Below are 16,840 nucleotides of genomic sequence, written 5' to 3'. Positions count from 1 at the left end.
CGGATAATGTGAAAGAGCTGTTAGACAGAGAAATGGGGGAATATACGAGGTCAGGAAGCAAAAGGATACGTAGTTCAAGCAGGGAGGGAAGACATAGTGCTAAAACTGTACAAATTGTAAAGATGTCCTCATAGGAGAAAGGCTAGATCAGTAAGGGGGAGGACACAGAAGAGAGAGAGAGAGAGAGGAGTTGTGAATGAAAGAGTGGAGAGAGCTACCAAGGAGGGACAAAGTACAGAGAGTACAAGCATAGTCGGTTTCATCCAGGATGGAACAAGGACATATCCATGATTTTCTTAAGTATTCTTTTAAGTAAATATTTGAAGGAAGAAAGATCAGTTACTGTTCTGACGTTAACAGATAGGAAGTTCCAAGCTTTAGCAACAGAGTAGGAGTACAGATTTTGGCCGGAAGAAGTGGAAGGTTTGGAGATGTTGAGGATCTGTTCATCTTTGGACTTGATATTTTAATTTGGGATGTACAGGTCAAGTAAATGGCTGATGGCTGGACAGAATAGAGGCTTGTGAATAATAATATATGTGGTTATTAGTTGGATGTAGAAGAGAAGGTTAGGAAGTTCAAGCCAGATGATAGATTGCAGAGTACTGCAGTGGTGTGCTGAGTGTTTTGCATTCAATGTGAACTTTGTGACTTTGTTATAGCAGCCTTCTAACTTGGCTTTTAGGGAGGTTTTTAGATTGTTCAGAACTGGGGCTCCGTAAAACAAAGAGGGTAGTAGGTTCAATTTGACTAGTGTAATTTTAGCAGCAGTAGTCTGAAAATGCTTATTCCTATATAATAAGCAAAATTTCTGATGTGTTTTCTTGATGCTACTTTGAACATGTAGGTCGAATTTTAGTTTGCCATCAATAGTCACACCTATTAATTTGGTTTGGTTAACTATTTCAATTTTACTTTTATTTAAAGGAAATATTTCAAATGATGGTTTGTCAGGGGTGAGTGATTTGGGAGTTAAAAAGAGGAGCTTAGTTTCTTTGGGTTGAGTATGAGTTGAGATATAGTGAGCCATGTTTCAACTGAGGAGAAAGCATGCTGTGTTTTTACCTGTTATTGTGTTAGAGTGGAATAGGAGCAGATGAAGCTGGAATCACCTGCGTATTGAATAACAGTACCTTGTCCAGGGGCTGTATGCAGGTCATTGATCTTCTTCTTCTTTCGGCTTTTTCCCAGTTAGGGGTCGCCACAGCGGATCACCTGTCCGCACATTGAATGGCAGTGGAGTTTTACGGTGTCGAGTTGCCAGCCCGGCGCCCAACCTTCCACAGAAGGCACACTCACACGCACACCTAGGGCCAATTTAGAGTGTCCAATCCACCTGCAGCATGTCTTTGGGATGTGGGAGGAAACCGGAGCACCCGGAGGAAACCCACGCGACCACAGGGAGGACATGCAGACTCCGCACAGAAGGCACCCCAGCCGAGGATCGAACCGGAGAACCTCTTGCTGTGAGGCGGCAATGCTAACCACTGCACCACCGTGGCCGCCCGTATGCAGGTCATTGATAAATATGTTAAAAAGTAGAGGTCCAAAAATAGATCCTTGTAGGACACCAAATGTGTTAGGCAGCAATGATGAGGTAGGTCCTTGCCATTTTACTGACTGCTGTCTCTTAGTGAGGTAGCTGCAAAACCATTTAATAGTGGGGGATAAAATGCCTAGATTGGAGTTTAGTGAGACATCCTGAGTGAGGGACCATATCAAAAGCTTTAGAGAATTAAAGAAATAAAGCTGATAACAGTTTTCCAGAGTCCCTTCCTTTATTTATCAGTGAAAGATAAAAGGGCTGTGATGTACTGTGGCCAGGTCAGAAGCCATGTTGGGTATTCAAGATCAAGTTATTATGTAGGAGGTATCGCTGTAGTTGATGGTGAATACATTTTAAAATAATTTTGGATAGCGGGAGAGTATGCCAATATGTCGGAAATATGCTGCTTCACTTGAATTGCCACCTTTATGCAGAAGGATTTAGTAAGATCTTTTCCTTAGGTCTGGAACATAGGATTCTGCAAAGGATCTGTTAATAAGAATACTGATAGGATAGGCTGTTGTGTCAGCAGCAAGGTTTAGGTATTTTTTGGGGAAATTATCTACAGATGATGGGCATGGTTTAAGCTTGAGTAGTATTTTTTTCATAAGAGAGGTAGGATAAGTTGGAAGGAAAAAAGGGCAGGGGTTGGAAGAGGAAGAGAGTGAAGATGGATGAGATGATTTGCAGTCGAGTGTGTTTGGTGGAGTGCTGGGGGAAATTGGTTCAGGGGAGTCAGTTTGTGAGGTTGGGGGTGTGCAGCTAGGGTTGGAGATGAGTTTTGTTATGCATTCTATGAAGTAATTGTTAAACTTGATAGCAGTTTGTAGTAGCATATTATCTGCATAGGGGTTGGGGTTCTTTCTAGTGCCTGGGTTGAGGACAGATTAGATGAAAGCCCAGACTTTTTAGGGTTATATTTGCAAATGTCTTGAGAAGTAGTGTGGAATAGCTTTTTGTCATAGATGATTTGTTTTTTTTTTACTTGGTTACAAAGTTGTCTATATAGTTGTAAATCGTTGTCATTTTTGGTTCTATTCCATATGTTCCATGCTTCGTCTCTTCCTTTCATGAGTAGTTTATAGGATTTGGTCAGCCAGGTGGCAAGATTATGTTTAATACATTTTGTTTGGAGTGGGGCAAGGGAATTTAAAATACTTAAGAGTAGTGTACTGAATTGATCAACAGCTTCATTAAGGGGAAGAAATTGAAGGAAGGACCAATTTATAGTGTTCAATGTAGTTATATAGGAGCCCTATCTGTATAAGCCGCTGAATGGTCACATAAATAAATGGCAGGCAGGCAGCCTGAACTGGGGGCAATAGTAAAGATGAGGCAGGCTAAACTGGGACAGTAGTAATGGTAATCAGGCTGAAATAGAGGCAGTAGTAATAAGTAGGCAAGATGAACCGTGGCAGTAGTAATGTTAGGCTGGATTAAATGGGTCAGTAGTAATGGTAGGCAGATTGAACTGGGGCAGTACTAATGGTAGGCAGAGCAAACTGGGGCAGTAGTAATAGTAGGCAGGCTGGACTGGGAGCAGTAGTAATGTTAGGCTGGCTTAACTGGGTCAGTAGTAATGGTAGGCAGGCTGGACTGAGGGCAGTAGTAATGTTAGGCTGGCTTATCTGGGTCAGTAGTAATGGTAGGCAGGCTGAACTGGGCCAGCAGTAATGGTATACAGGCTGGACTTGGGGCTGCAGTAATATTAGGAAGACTGATCTGGGGTCAGTAGTAATGATAGGCAGGCTGAAATGGGGGCAGTAGTAATGTTAGCCAGGCTGAACTAAGGGCAGCAGTAATGGCAGGCAGGCTAAATGGGGCACTAGTAATGGTAGGCAGTCTGAACTGGGGGCAGTACTAATGATAGGCAGCCTGAACTGGAGGCAGTAGTAATATTAGGCAGGCTGAACTGAGGGCAGTAGTAATGGTAGACAGGCTAAATGGGGTAATAGTAATGGTAGGCAATCTGAAATGGAGGCAGTAGTAATAAGGGTAAGCAGCCTAAACTTGTTCATAGGTAGGTACTAGGCTATCGGCCCGAGGGCCTATGTAAGCCTAGCCAACATGGTTCCCTGGCTTATGCCACTCAAGAAAGTTATTTTCCTGTGCCACTGTCGAGCAGAGAGACAGAAGTGATCCCCGGGGTGTATTTCCTATTTCCCTTCCACTCATCAAGAATTTTCTTGAAGAGTGCTAATGAAGAACTTTGCTTGACATAGATGGGTAGCTTGTTCCAGAGTATGGGAAGTCTCTGGGACAGTAATCTATCCCTCCAGCATGTCCTGTTTATTGTGGTGACAAGGTTTAGGTCCCTAGAGCATGTAGATCAGAGGGATTGGGATTTATTTAGGTGTAGCATGTCCAACAGCTCTGGGTTTGACATAGCTTTACATGTTAGGCAGAGATCACCTCGGAGTAGGTGATATGCTACACAGTAAAGCTGGAGTTTTTTGAGATGGTCAGTGTAGGGCATTTGTTTGAGGCCAGTAATCCTCTTTGTGAGGTATTTCTGTGGCATTTACAGCTGCTGCAGATGTCTTGTGAGGTACATTCCAAAAGGGGCATTGTACTCTATAATGGGAATAATGAGTGTCGAGTGGAGGGGAACAATGACCTCTTTTTTCCTGAATGAGAACCCTTTTATGATGAGGTGTGCCACGTAGAAGGACTTCCTGACTACTGTGGCGATGTGACTACCAAAGAACAGACTACTGTCCACCTGGGTCCCAAGGTCTCTTATCACACATTCGGTGTTAAGTAGACTGCTGTCTATGTAGTAGTTCATGGGTACAGAGTTTTTACCAAAGGGTATGACAATGCACTTTTTGGCATTGAGCTTGAGGCCATGGGTCTGACACCAGGCATCTGTCTCAGCGAGGCTCTTCTGTAGGATTTCCACATCATTTGGGGACTCTACTATGGCTTCTAGTTTGCAGTCATCTGCATCTTGTCGCAGCAATAATGGTAGGCAGGCTGAACTGGGGGGCAGTAGTCATAAGTAGGGTTGCCGAGTATCTGTTTTTTCCCAGATTACACAAAAATTTAAATGATTGTCTAGTAGTCCAGAAAATGCTATACAAACTTCAGTATTCTGTTTAGTAGCACAAACCGAATGCCAGAATTTGTTAAAAATCCACCTTGGTCTTCATGCTTTTATATATAAAAAATAAACATTGCTGGTGTAATTTGGTTACATATAAGACAGGGAAAATAATTTGTTCCTTCTGAAATGTGTTGATTTACATACAAAATGGCAGTGGAATGGATTGAGAAAGGGGAGGAGAGAGGCAGTTATACAGGTAGTGCAAGATGTGTGACTTTGGTATGTTTTTTTTTCCCGTAGGTAAAAATAACATCCTATTAATGAGTGCAAAGCCTGCAGTGATGACAGCAGTAACTGGATGGAAGAGTACAGTATGGGCACTTATAATGGATGGGAGACCATCAGAAACAAAAGTAGTAATGAGTGGAAAAATCTTTAGTGAGAACTGTTGTAAAGGATGGGAAGATGGCACAATAGATGTAATGGACTGGAAGCCTGCAATGCAGGCAGTAACAACTTGTGGGAAGCCTAATGTGAGGACAGTAGCAATAGGTGGAAAGGCTGCAGTGAGTACAATGGCACTGGTTGGGAAGGTTACAGTGGGGGTAGTACCAATGGGTGGAAAGCTTTAAGTGAGGGCAGTGTTAAGGGATGGGAAGTCTGCAGTAGGGGTAGTAGTAACAGATGGAAGGCCTGCAGTTGAAAAATGGCAATGCCTGGGGAACAGTGCAGTGAGGGCAGTAGGAACTGGAAGGAAGTTAGCAATAGGGTAGTATAAATTAGTGGAAATCCTGCAACTGAAAGCATTAGTAATAGATAGGATTGCAGTAGTTATTGATGTGAAGACTGTAGTGAGGGCAGCAATAATGGGTTTCAAGCCTCCAGTCAGCATGTTAGTACTGAGTGGGAAGTCCATAGTGATGACAGTAGTTACTGGCAGAAGACTGCAGTGAGGACAGTAATAATTGTTTGAAAACTTACAATGATAGCACTAGTAACTGGTGTGCAGTACAAAAGGCTGGGAAGCCCGAACTGTGAGAGACATAATAGCGAGAAGCCTCCAATGAAGGTATAGGCTTGTAGTGAGGGTAGTAGTCCTGCAGGGGTAGCAGTTCTAATAGGTGGGAAGTAGACACTGAAGATGTAAGTAATGGATGTTTAGCCCTTAGAAAAGTCAGTTGTCATTGGTTAGAAGAGTTCAATGAGGGTAGTAGTAATGGGTGGGAATCCTACCCAGGAGGCATTAGTAAAGATCCAAATCAACACTGGGTGAATTAGTAATGGTTGGATTTGGGAAGCTTGCATTGAGGGTAGTAGTAGTAGTAGGTGGTGGAGAGCCTGCAGTGAAGATGGTAGTAATGAGTTAGAGGCCTACAGCTAGTAACAGGCTTGAGGCCTGTATTGTGGACAGCAGTAACGGGTGTGAAGTCTATAATGGGGACAGTGTAGTGAGCAGGAAGCTTGGGACTATAGTAATGGAAAGTCTGTAGTGGTACATAATAGAAAAAGTGCAACAAGACTGGTTAAAAAACATAAGTAGCAGGTAGGAAGCTTACAGTGAAGGAAAATGTAATGTATGAGAAAATGTCATTAATGCGACAAGTGCTCTGATAAAGGGCATGACTCCACTGTCATGAATGTAGCTCAAATTTATTTTAATCAATTTCTTTTACTTATGGATTTTGTATGTGCAACTGTGAACACTTTTCAGTACAATTTTATATCTGTAAGATTATCTCCAGCTTTTATTTATTAATAAGCTTACTCTGTATTACATTATCCTACTATGAAAATTACTGTAACTTGTTTTTTCCTATTTTCTGTACGTTATCTGACCCAGTCAAACTATCCAGTAATCAAAAGTAAATAAATAAATAATCAAAACCACATGCCTTTTATTGTGTGGCACTGCACTCTGGCTTTTCCATATTCCTATGCTACTATGAAATTGGCATCTGCAAGTATGGAAGTTTTCTCCCTGCAAGAAGTTATACTTTTGTCTTTGTATAAAGTTTTCAAATTATTCTTCCTGATGGAAATAAAATTATGAAATGTAGATCTGTGGTATAACTGAATATAGTATATTATAATAAAGAGAGGGCAATATGCAGAAAGAGCAGTGATAAAATCTGTGGAGCCTGGGGCAAGTGAATTACTAGTACACTGGATCTCCATGGTCTGTGACAGGGAAAGCAGCAATGAGTGGAAAACCTAAGGTAATGCTGGGATTGATAAATGAGAGGCTGGCTTGTTGGTGGACCTGCCCATTTTAATAGAATGGCTTAGGTTTACCACCAAAAATGTAGTACAATAAGCAAAATGTTAGCTTGTTATTATTCAAAAACATGCACACTGTCTGGGCAGACCAGTCAGCGTGTTCATTGTAAATTCGTCATTACAGAAAGGAATAGGGTAGCATTGCCAAAAGTAAGTATCACTGTAGCTATTGGCTACTGAAATTATAGCAGTCAAAACAATTATATGTGTTTTCTGTTTTAAAAAAGAAGTAATACCTTGCAGGCATACTTTATTTCACTTAAGAAAAAAAAAAAAAAAAGAAACATGAGATTGGGAAGCCAAACGTGTCCAAGGAAACAGTTCAACACACATAAATACTCCAGACTGCCTTAAATGAAAAAGGCAAGCAGAAACTGCTATGCTCTGTGCAAGTGTAGGCATGTACATGTTCATTAGATAGCTTAGGGATCCCCTAAAAGTCAGACGCTAGACAGGAACAGCATTAAAGCTATTTTTGCAATAGCATTATTTTAAAAAGGTAAGACATTTTCTTCTCAAATAATGCCATTTTGTAGTAGCACTAGTTCACATTTGCCTGTGGGTTTTATTTATTTATTTTTTATTTAACAGTTGTTTTACCAGGATAATCCGACTGGACAGCTAGTGTCTGTTTTCAGCGGAGTCCTGGGGAGTAAAGCTCCGAGAACTTACAGTGTAATACATGGCGATTAAAGAATAAGAACAGTTAGTATAACATGTTGAGGTATGCTAACATATCAAAAAGAGAGCTAATAAAAATACATTTAGAAGACATTTACATACTTTAAATGATAAGAACAGTTAGGATAGTATGTTGTAGGATGCTAACATTCAAAAGAGAGCTAACAAATTTAGAGGCAAGTTCATTTAAGTGATAAGAACAGTTTAGGATAACATGTTGTGGAATGCTAACACTTTAAAAAAGGGAAAACAGTTAAAAGCAATACAAGCTCATAGTGCAGATATGTCATCACAGGTCTTATAGTGGTGTAAACCTAAGTACAATATATGCACATAAGGTTTTCTAGGTAAGCACATATTTACAATATTTACAAAATATACAGTGCACATAGGTGGAGCAAAATGACAGTGCACAGTGCACAGTATGCATCAGAGGCCTCAGGTATTACCTGCCTACAGTGGGGTTCGGGTTTGGGCGGGGGTCATTGCACTTGCAAAGGGGGTTTATGTAAAGGTGTGATTTAAGGATTTCTTTGAATATGGATGTGCAGTTTTGTAACCTGAGGTCAGGAGGCAGGGTATTCCATGCTTTTGCAACTTTATGGGAGAAGAGAAATTCTCCAGAGCTGTTCTTACATGGATTAACTTCAATCACGGCTTTGTTACAAAACATTATGTTACATTGATCGTAGTTCTCTGTTGGAATTGTAGAAGTTTAGAATGTCAGTTAGGGCAGGGGTTTTATCAGGATGGTATAGTATTTGATGAGCTATATTGAGTTGGTGGTAGCTTACTAAGTTTGGAAATTCTAACCAGTGTAGTTTATGTAGGGACTGGCAGTGGTGGGAGTGGAATTTAGCATTGGATGTGAACCTAGCTATCTTGTTGTAACATGTGGAAAGTTTGCTCAGGTCAGTTTTATTAAGAATTGTTATAATTGGGGAGGCATAAAGTACTGTTGATGAAAGATGAGTTCTGACTATGGCAGTTCTGGACTTGGAGGTTAGGAACTGTTTGCTGTGATAAAGGCATCCTAGCTTTTTGTGGAGTTTAGAGATACTTTGGGATATATGTTTATTGTATTTAAGTTTCTGGTCAATTGTAACACGTAATAGTTTGGCCTCTGGTACTGGGGTGATGAGGGTATTGATGGCTGAGAGAATGGAGAAGGCGAGGTCATTGGGCTTAGTTGGGTGGAACAGCATTAGCTGCAGTTTTTTTGGGGTTTAGTATCAGTTAGTATTTGTTTAGCTAGTTCTCTATCTCAGTGAAGGATTCTTGGGCTTTGCTTTGTAGAAGATGGATGTTGGATGTAGAGCAGATTATAGTCATATCATCAGTGTATTGGACTATGTCAGCTTTTGTGGCTGTTAAGTGGAGTTGGTTTGTAAATATATTAAAGAGAAGGGGGCCTAGGATTGAGCCTTGGGGTACGCCACATGTAACGGGGAGTGGTGGGATAGGGAGTCGATCCATTTGACAGACTGTGTGTGAGCGGTTCTTTAGGTAACTGCTGAACCAGTGCAGGGTGGGATTGTCAAGGTTACGTTTGTAGAGGCAGGCTAAGAGTTTATTATGAGAAAATGTGTCAAATACCTTGGATAAGTGTAGGAAGGTGGCAGAGACAGGTTTCCCTTGGTTCCTGTACGAGTTTATGGTGTTGCAGAAGTTAATTAGAGCAGTGGTGGTGCTATGGGATGGTCTAAATCTATGTTGGGTTTTGGAGAGTAGGTTGTTGGATAGTACGTGGGTGAGGAGCTGGTGATGGATACACCTTTCTAGAATCTTTGATAGGGGTGATAGGATTGCAATGGGTCCGTAATTGGAAAGGTCAGTACAGGGGCCACCCTTGTAGAGGGGGATAATATAAGAGGTTTTCCACAAGGATGGAACAGTGTGTTCAGTAACAGATCTATTTATTAGTAGGTTGATGAAGTAGGCAATGGCCTTAGATGCAGTTTGGAGGTATTTGGCTGGTAGACTGTCGGCAGCGAGGGTGATTGGTTCGAGTTTTGCTAAGAGTTTTTGAATGGTTGATGTTGGCACTGGTTTGAGTGAGAAGGGGTAGAATTTGTTTGGGACTTTGTGGATTGTGGGTGGGTTGTGGGAGTTATATCATTTATGAGTTTCAGTATGGAAGAGGTAAAATAGTTGTTGAAGTTGGAGGCTATGTCATGGTCTCTGCCTTCGATGTTTGATGGTGGTGTAGTGGCTTTTCTGGGCTGGAGGATGTTGTTCACTGTAGCCCAGAATTTATGTGGGTTGTTACTGTGTTTCCTTTGTAAGGAAATATAGTGATTTTGTTTGTCTATCTTGACCTGCTTTTTTGCCTTATTTCTAAGTTCAGAAAAGGTTTGCCTAGTTAATGGTGTTTTGTGTTGTCGCCAGGTTTTCCAAGCCTTATCCCTATCTATTATTAAGGTCTTTGTGGTATTCTCTAGCCAGGGAGTAGGGTTACTGCACACCCCAAATTGTTTTGATTGGGGCTAATTGGTTTAGAATATCTAGGAATGTGGAAGTAAAGTATTCTACTGCTTTATCCAGGGGGAGGGTTTTGATGGGAGCCCAGTTACAGGATTTGAGTGTGTCTGAAAATTGATCTGAGGGGAAATTTTTTTGGGAATGGGTTTGTAGCAGGGAAGGTAGGTTGGTACATTTAAGCTTGTGCTGAAGGATAAAAGTTGGATTGTGATCACTGAGAGAGTCGGGCAGTGCTCTGCATTGGTGGGCAGTGTTGGCGTGGTTATTGAGGAACCAGTCCAAGGTGGATTCTCTTTTGGTCATCATGTCTATACGTGTGGGTGAGTTAATGAGTTGGGTGAAGTTATATAGGTTAATGTGGTTGGTAGCTGTTGGTGAGTGTATGGTGTTCCAATCGATGTTAACATCACCTAGCACTATAGTTTCTTGGGGGAGGGAGTGGGAAGCCCAGTGGGGACTCTGGGTGTTAAGGTTTTCCCCTGGTGGTATATAGATGCGGAGTAAGTTTAGTTGTTTCTGCTGGTTTAGGAGAAGTTTTGCAAATAAAGTTTCTGCATTTTTTGAAATTTGAGGGTTCTTTTTGTAGGAGCTGGACCTTTATGTTGGATTTGTAAAGAAGGTCAATACCTCCACCACTTCTGTGTGCTCTATCTATTCTTATAATGTTATAGCCAGGTGGAGTTATAGAGCTGTCTTTAATATGGGACTTAAGCCATGTTTCTGTAATGATCATTATGTCTGGGTTATATATAGAAATAGCTGAATACAGCTGTTCTGTTTTGTTCATGATACTGCAAATGTTTAGGTTCAGTATTAGTATGTCAGTGGGTTTGTGTTTAAATGGAAGGTGGGAGCTGAATGAGTCATTGGAGATAGATGTTGGCCAGGGGTTGAGGTGGATATCCCCTGAGTAATAACCGAGCTGCTATGTTGGTAATGGTTTTAAGTTAGAATACTGTTAGGGAGTGGAATTTGAGGCTAGTTTGTTTTTTGGAGTGTGAGGTGTAATGAATTGGAGAGGCAAGTTGAAACAGGAAAGGATGATTGGTGATTAGGTGTGTGTTAATATGCATGGAAGGGTTACATGCGGCATGGGGGTAAGGTGGAAGATTTGATGTAATGAAGCTCGGACAGTGGGTGATGATGGAGATTAAGTAGAGGCTGATGGATAAGGAGAGCAGTATTATGGGGCAGTGTGGTGGTGGGTGGTTTGGGCCATGATGTCAGTAAGGTCTTTATGTTGTAGTGGAGAGTGTGGGGGAGCAGGGTGTGTTCAGTGTCAGCTTACAGGAGCAGTAGGATGTGCTTAATATATGGATGGGTTGAGATGAGGGTGATGGTAGCCTAATGGTGCAGGGGTGTGGCTGCAGTTGAAGTGATGTGTGTATGTGATTGGATGATGGGTATAACAGCTGAGTCAGCTGATGTGGCGTAGTAAGTAAAAAGGAGTAAAAAGATAGAATGGCATTTAGAGAATGAAGGTATAATCTTGACAGAAACTTAGATGTCTATAAGGGGCAGGTCTAACAGGTAAACTTTCAAAATACTGAACTTAGGTGGGAGGGGGGCAGATAGAGAGTGGACAGCTGGGAGGACTACAGTAAGGGTCCTTGGTTAAGTTGGGATAGCTAGCAAGGAATGGTTGAGGCTTACCACTAGGAATACACTTTCCTACTGCCAACCCTGGTGGTGTGCTAGCAATAGGTATGAAGAAATTAATCTTTTTTATTTAGTGAACTGGAAGCCTGGAAGGTCACTTGTTTTTAGGATTGCAAATGGAGGTTGCCCGTTGGTGCTTGAGACCCAATGCTTTCTTTCTTAAAGCAGTTCTACACTCTCTGTGAGTAAAAAGATGTGGAAGTGTCAACATCAGTTAGCACTGAGTAAAAAACAAGAAAAGAGGCTAAGAGCTGTACATTCAATGCAGACCACTTAAAATAAGCAAAGGACAGAGCTGTAGGTGGTCCGTGAGTGAAACTATCGGATCTGTGGGGAATAATCAGGGAATACAACTTAAAAACTCTGCTGAAACAGTTAAAACAGTAATTGCACCATTCTGGCCACAAGACGTCGTGATTGGGTGACTAACACAGATTAACTGCAGTGACCAGACCAAGTAAAGGCCAGTGTGCCACTTTTGTAAGATAAATATTGTTGTCCGTACCTGGTGAGTCCCTATATGCTAACTTTGTCAGTTTTAACACAAGACAGCAGATACAATGCACATATGTGGATGATCTATATGATATTATGCTAAAGGCAGTACAAGCGTACTCTTAATAAATCAGGGCAGTTACAGATAGGTAGTATGCAGTTGCATTAGGAGATTGGTTTACTAATAGACTGTATTCATGATATAAAATGCGCTCCTGATCCATAACTATGTGAATCAAAACAGAATCAATGAGCAAGCATCGTAGTAATACTACTCTAAAACCTAGACAGTCGCCCTACTGATTCCTAAACACTGATGCAAAAACAACAGTGCCTACACTTGAATATTACATTTCCATTGGTACAAGCACAAAACATGTTGGAAATGACCCGAGCACCCTCGTGGTCACAGCAGCAGTTAAATAAGAATTACGTGTGTTGGTTTACAGTGTAATCCATTCTAAAGCCATACATCCAAATTCACAAAGTAGGCAGCTGGGCTAAATGCATGGAAAAACACACTTAGCAGTGATTAAAAACAATGTTAGCAGTATTAGTGAACAATATAACCCTTACTAAAGCAATAAAAACTGTGATACAAAGTAGATATCAGGATTAAATGCAAGATAAACACACTTACAAGCACAGATGCACATGTGGAGGATCGACAGGGCAGGAAAGTGATTCTAATTTGGCGTTCTTTTGTCCAGGGCTTTAATACCTCACAAAGGTCGTAGTCAGTGGGGGGAGGGTAGAAATAACACACATGTAGTCGCAGCAATGACGTGCACCAAGCAGCAGGACACACAGGTAATAGGGCAGGTAAGTGACTGCAGAAACAATCAGTATATTTGTTAGAAGCAAAGTGTGATTAGTGAGGAGTAAAAAGATAGAATGGCATTTAGAGAATGGAGGTAAAATCTTGCCAGAAACTTAGATGTCTATAAGGGGCAGGTCTAATGGGTAAACTTTCAAAATACTGAACAAAGGTGGGAGGGGAAAGATAGAGTGTGGACAGCTGGGAGGACTACAGTAAGGGTCCTTGGTTAAGTTGGGATTGCTAGCAGGGAATGGCTGGAGTTTACCACTGGAAATATACTTTCCCACTGCCAACCCTGGTGGTGTGCTAACAATAGGTATGAAGAAATTAACCTTTTTTATTTGTGAACTGTAAGGTCACTTTTTGTTAGGGTTGCAAATGGAGGTTACCTGTTGGTGCTTGGGACCCAATGTTTTCTTTTTTAAAGCAGTTCTACATGCTAAGCACAGATGCACACATGGACGGCAGCATGGCAGCAATGTTTACCCACAGTTAGCATTGCCCTCCTAATCAAATCACACCAACTGTGGGTAAATCATGCATTACACACAGATAAATGTGAATTATTCCTGTTGCAAAATGACATTATCTGAAAAGAAAAATTATTACCTTTTCTAAATAATGCCATTGCTTAAATGGGCATTACACACAGGCAGATATGACTTGCTGCTAAAACATTTTTGGGTCTGAAAAGGGAATTGGAATCAGCCAAGCAGACCTCATGATCTTGACAACTCTAAAAAATAATTCATACTGCTCAAAGTAAAAGAATGATGACAAGCTGAGCAAAGTGCTTGGGTTAAAAATATGAGGCATGTGGTATATTGGTTAACATTGTCGCCTCATAGCAAGAGGTTCTCCGGTTCAGCTCTCAGCTAGGGTGCCTTCTGTGTGGAGTCTGTATGTCATCCCTGTGTTCGCTTGGTTTAAAAATGTGAGGCATGTGCTAGAGAGAGTAGAAGGTCATTTTCTATTTGTGGATAAATGGCACTAGTGACATTTCATATATCATATCACAAGTCATTTTAATTTCTTAAGAATAGTACCAGGACGCTACAGTGGTTTACAGAAAATTCATTAGGTAAGCTAATACAGGATGTAGGAAAAGGTAATGGGGACTTTGTGGAATGACGGATGTTTGATCCTCAGTATGTAAAGCCAGGATGACAGTGGAGACAAATAAGATATGATGCAGGTCCGACCTGATGTAATTCATGGTGAAAGTCTGGGCATAGATGAAGGGGCTCTGCTGATAGGCTATGGATGTCAGTATTAGTTCAGAACTGTGGAGAATTTTTTTCAACTGGTGTAAGGTGAGACTATGGAATGCCCTTCTCTAAAGGTTGTAAATTATAGAGGCAGTCAAGGACCAATGGTACAGGTAAAGAGCAAGGAGAGGAGGCAGAGCCAGCACTGTAGACAGGTTAGTTTGTTACAATAGAAATATCTATCTATTGTCATGTATGTACACACGCATAAAAACCATAAATACACAGAGTTTCCTAGATGTACACCCTTCAAAACAATATCTTTAACACTGTCAAGGGATTGTTTTTGTCCTTGTGTTATGAGAGAGTCAAAATTCGCAAGGAACGGCAGCCCTAGTTGTAGTCAGATATGAGGTAGGTTGGATTGGTTATGAAAGTCCCTGTGAACACAAGAACAATAGCTGACTGCCCTCAGTCTCTTACTAACTGCATGTGCTGTAATCACAGACTCCATTTTGTCAGTTTATGTCACCATGGCATCGTTGCACTATCTGGAATGAGTAAGAGGTTACCAAAACATCAACCATGCTGTGGGGAACAGTCTGTACTTAAAATGTGAGAATGTGTAGTAAAGGTTTGTATATTTGGGGAAAGTTTTGTGAAAATCTTTACACTAGAATGCAACTGAGGTGCTTTGCTGAGGTCTAGGTCTGTATTCTGTCTTGTAACTACATGTCTATACAGTATTTAAAAGTTAGAGTCACTTCAGGGCACTGTTTCATTACTTTTGCATATATGTACTACATTTTGGTGCACATATTCAAACAGTCTAGTCACTTTCCATTTGCCATTTTGAGGATTCAGTCTGTCTGATCCTGCACTGTGGTGCATCGAACATTACATGATCCACGTCATTGCATCCAGGTTATTATTTTACCCCATGTGCTTAGAAAGGTTTTGAATGTCTACAAAATTGTTATTGTCAGTGCATCAAAAATTGTAAAAATACATGTCTGGCCATATTTGGAAACTGGCAGCTGAGATATTTGTAGCAAAAGTAAAAAGTGATCATAACTTCAGAAATTTTACTGGAACAAGCCCTTAATATTCAGCATTGCCTTCATACCCCATACAAAAGTGCCTACCATTGTATAAGTTCCATTACAAAGGCAAGCATGTCAGCCATTTTTCAGAAGCAAGGAATGCATATGCACAACTAGCAACCTTGGTGTAACTAATGACACAACTAGCAACCTTGGTGTAACTAATGACACAACTAGCAACCTTGGTGTAACTAATGACACAACTAGCAGCCTTGGTGTAACTAATGACGTGAGGATCAGGCAAGGCACAGCCAGGGAATGTTATAGTAACCACTGCACTGGGCTGCTGCCTTGTCACAAGGGAGAGTGCACGTGGACACAGTGTGGCTGCCTGTCGCAGTAGAGAGAAAACAAAGTACATTGATGTAAGGGTCAGTGATTCAATCTGCTCAGGGGAAAATAGACGTGTGCAGGCACAGACACACAGACATACACACAAAGACCGACATGCACACATATACACACACACAGCCACAATGCCAAAATGTTGGTGCTCCTACACATTCTTAATTAACTACATTTAACATACACAATAATGAGGCTTCCAGCACTTGAACATTTGACTATGTGACACCAGGAACCGCATTTGAGCAGTGTAGCATGTTACTAAAACAACTGTAACCCTCCCCACAACAACAATCATAAATTCACTTTGGGCTTTCCCCAGATATTACTCTTGTGATATTGAGCATAAGTAAAATGGGCAGGGAGTAGAACAAAAAGTCATTTTCTGAGAGTGAGTTTTTTGTTTGAATCAAACGTAGGGGAATTAGGTGGGTTGTTCCAGAGTGTATAGCAGTACATTACAGCTATGTTGCTTATATACTATATGCATATTCTAGTTCCTCCGAAGCTGTGAACTGTTTTGATAGAAGAAAAGTACACAGAAATAAATCTCCATGTGCTGATGCAGTACCTCTCTTTGGTTATCCTATAGACATATAGCAGCATTCAAGAACTGCACACAGATCTGGTAATGCGTGCTTCACTTAAGTCCCATTTAAAATCCTGCCTTCCATATCAAATCAGGACTTACAATTAACAAGTATAGCTTCCGTCACTAATCTGCTGCATGCATAGCATGTTCTGCACATTATTCATTGTTGCGGGTCTGAAAACTTTCTTAGTGCCAAACATTAACTTAATGCATCTCTTTGTAGAAATATCATTGTAAATAACATAAATATAATTCAAATCCTTGAGTTATAAAAATGTGCCTCTTTAACTTGATGCTGACTGAAAAAGTGAAATGCACATTCCTTTTTGGACTCGGGTAAATACTAGTTTAACTGCTTTGAAGGGCCACTTTAAGCATAGCTATTAACCTGAGCTCAGAATCCAACCCTGTACCTTATAACTATTAGATGAAGACCTTAAACATCATGCCAAATCCACTTTAGATCATATGTTATTTTTGCTGAAAATTTAATGGGACAATATGCAAATCATTGTATTATGCTCTGTTTGATCTGTCAGTCAGGTTACAACAGTGAAAGAGATGCAGCACTTTAAAATTCAATCAGT

Source organism: Protopterus annectens, chromosome 9.part0 (genome assembly GCF_019279795.1).
Source record: "Protopterus annectens isolate FY-2018-M chromosome 9.part0, PAN1.0, whole genome shotgun sequence".
In the NCBI taxonomy this organism is placed as follows: Eukaryota; Metazoa; Chordata; order Ceratodontiformes; family Protopteridae; genus Protopterus; species Protopterus annectens.
Note: the sequence above shows the minus strand (reverse complement) of the source record.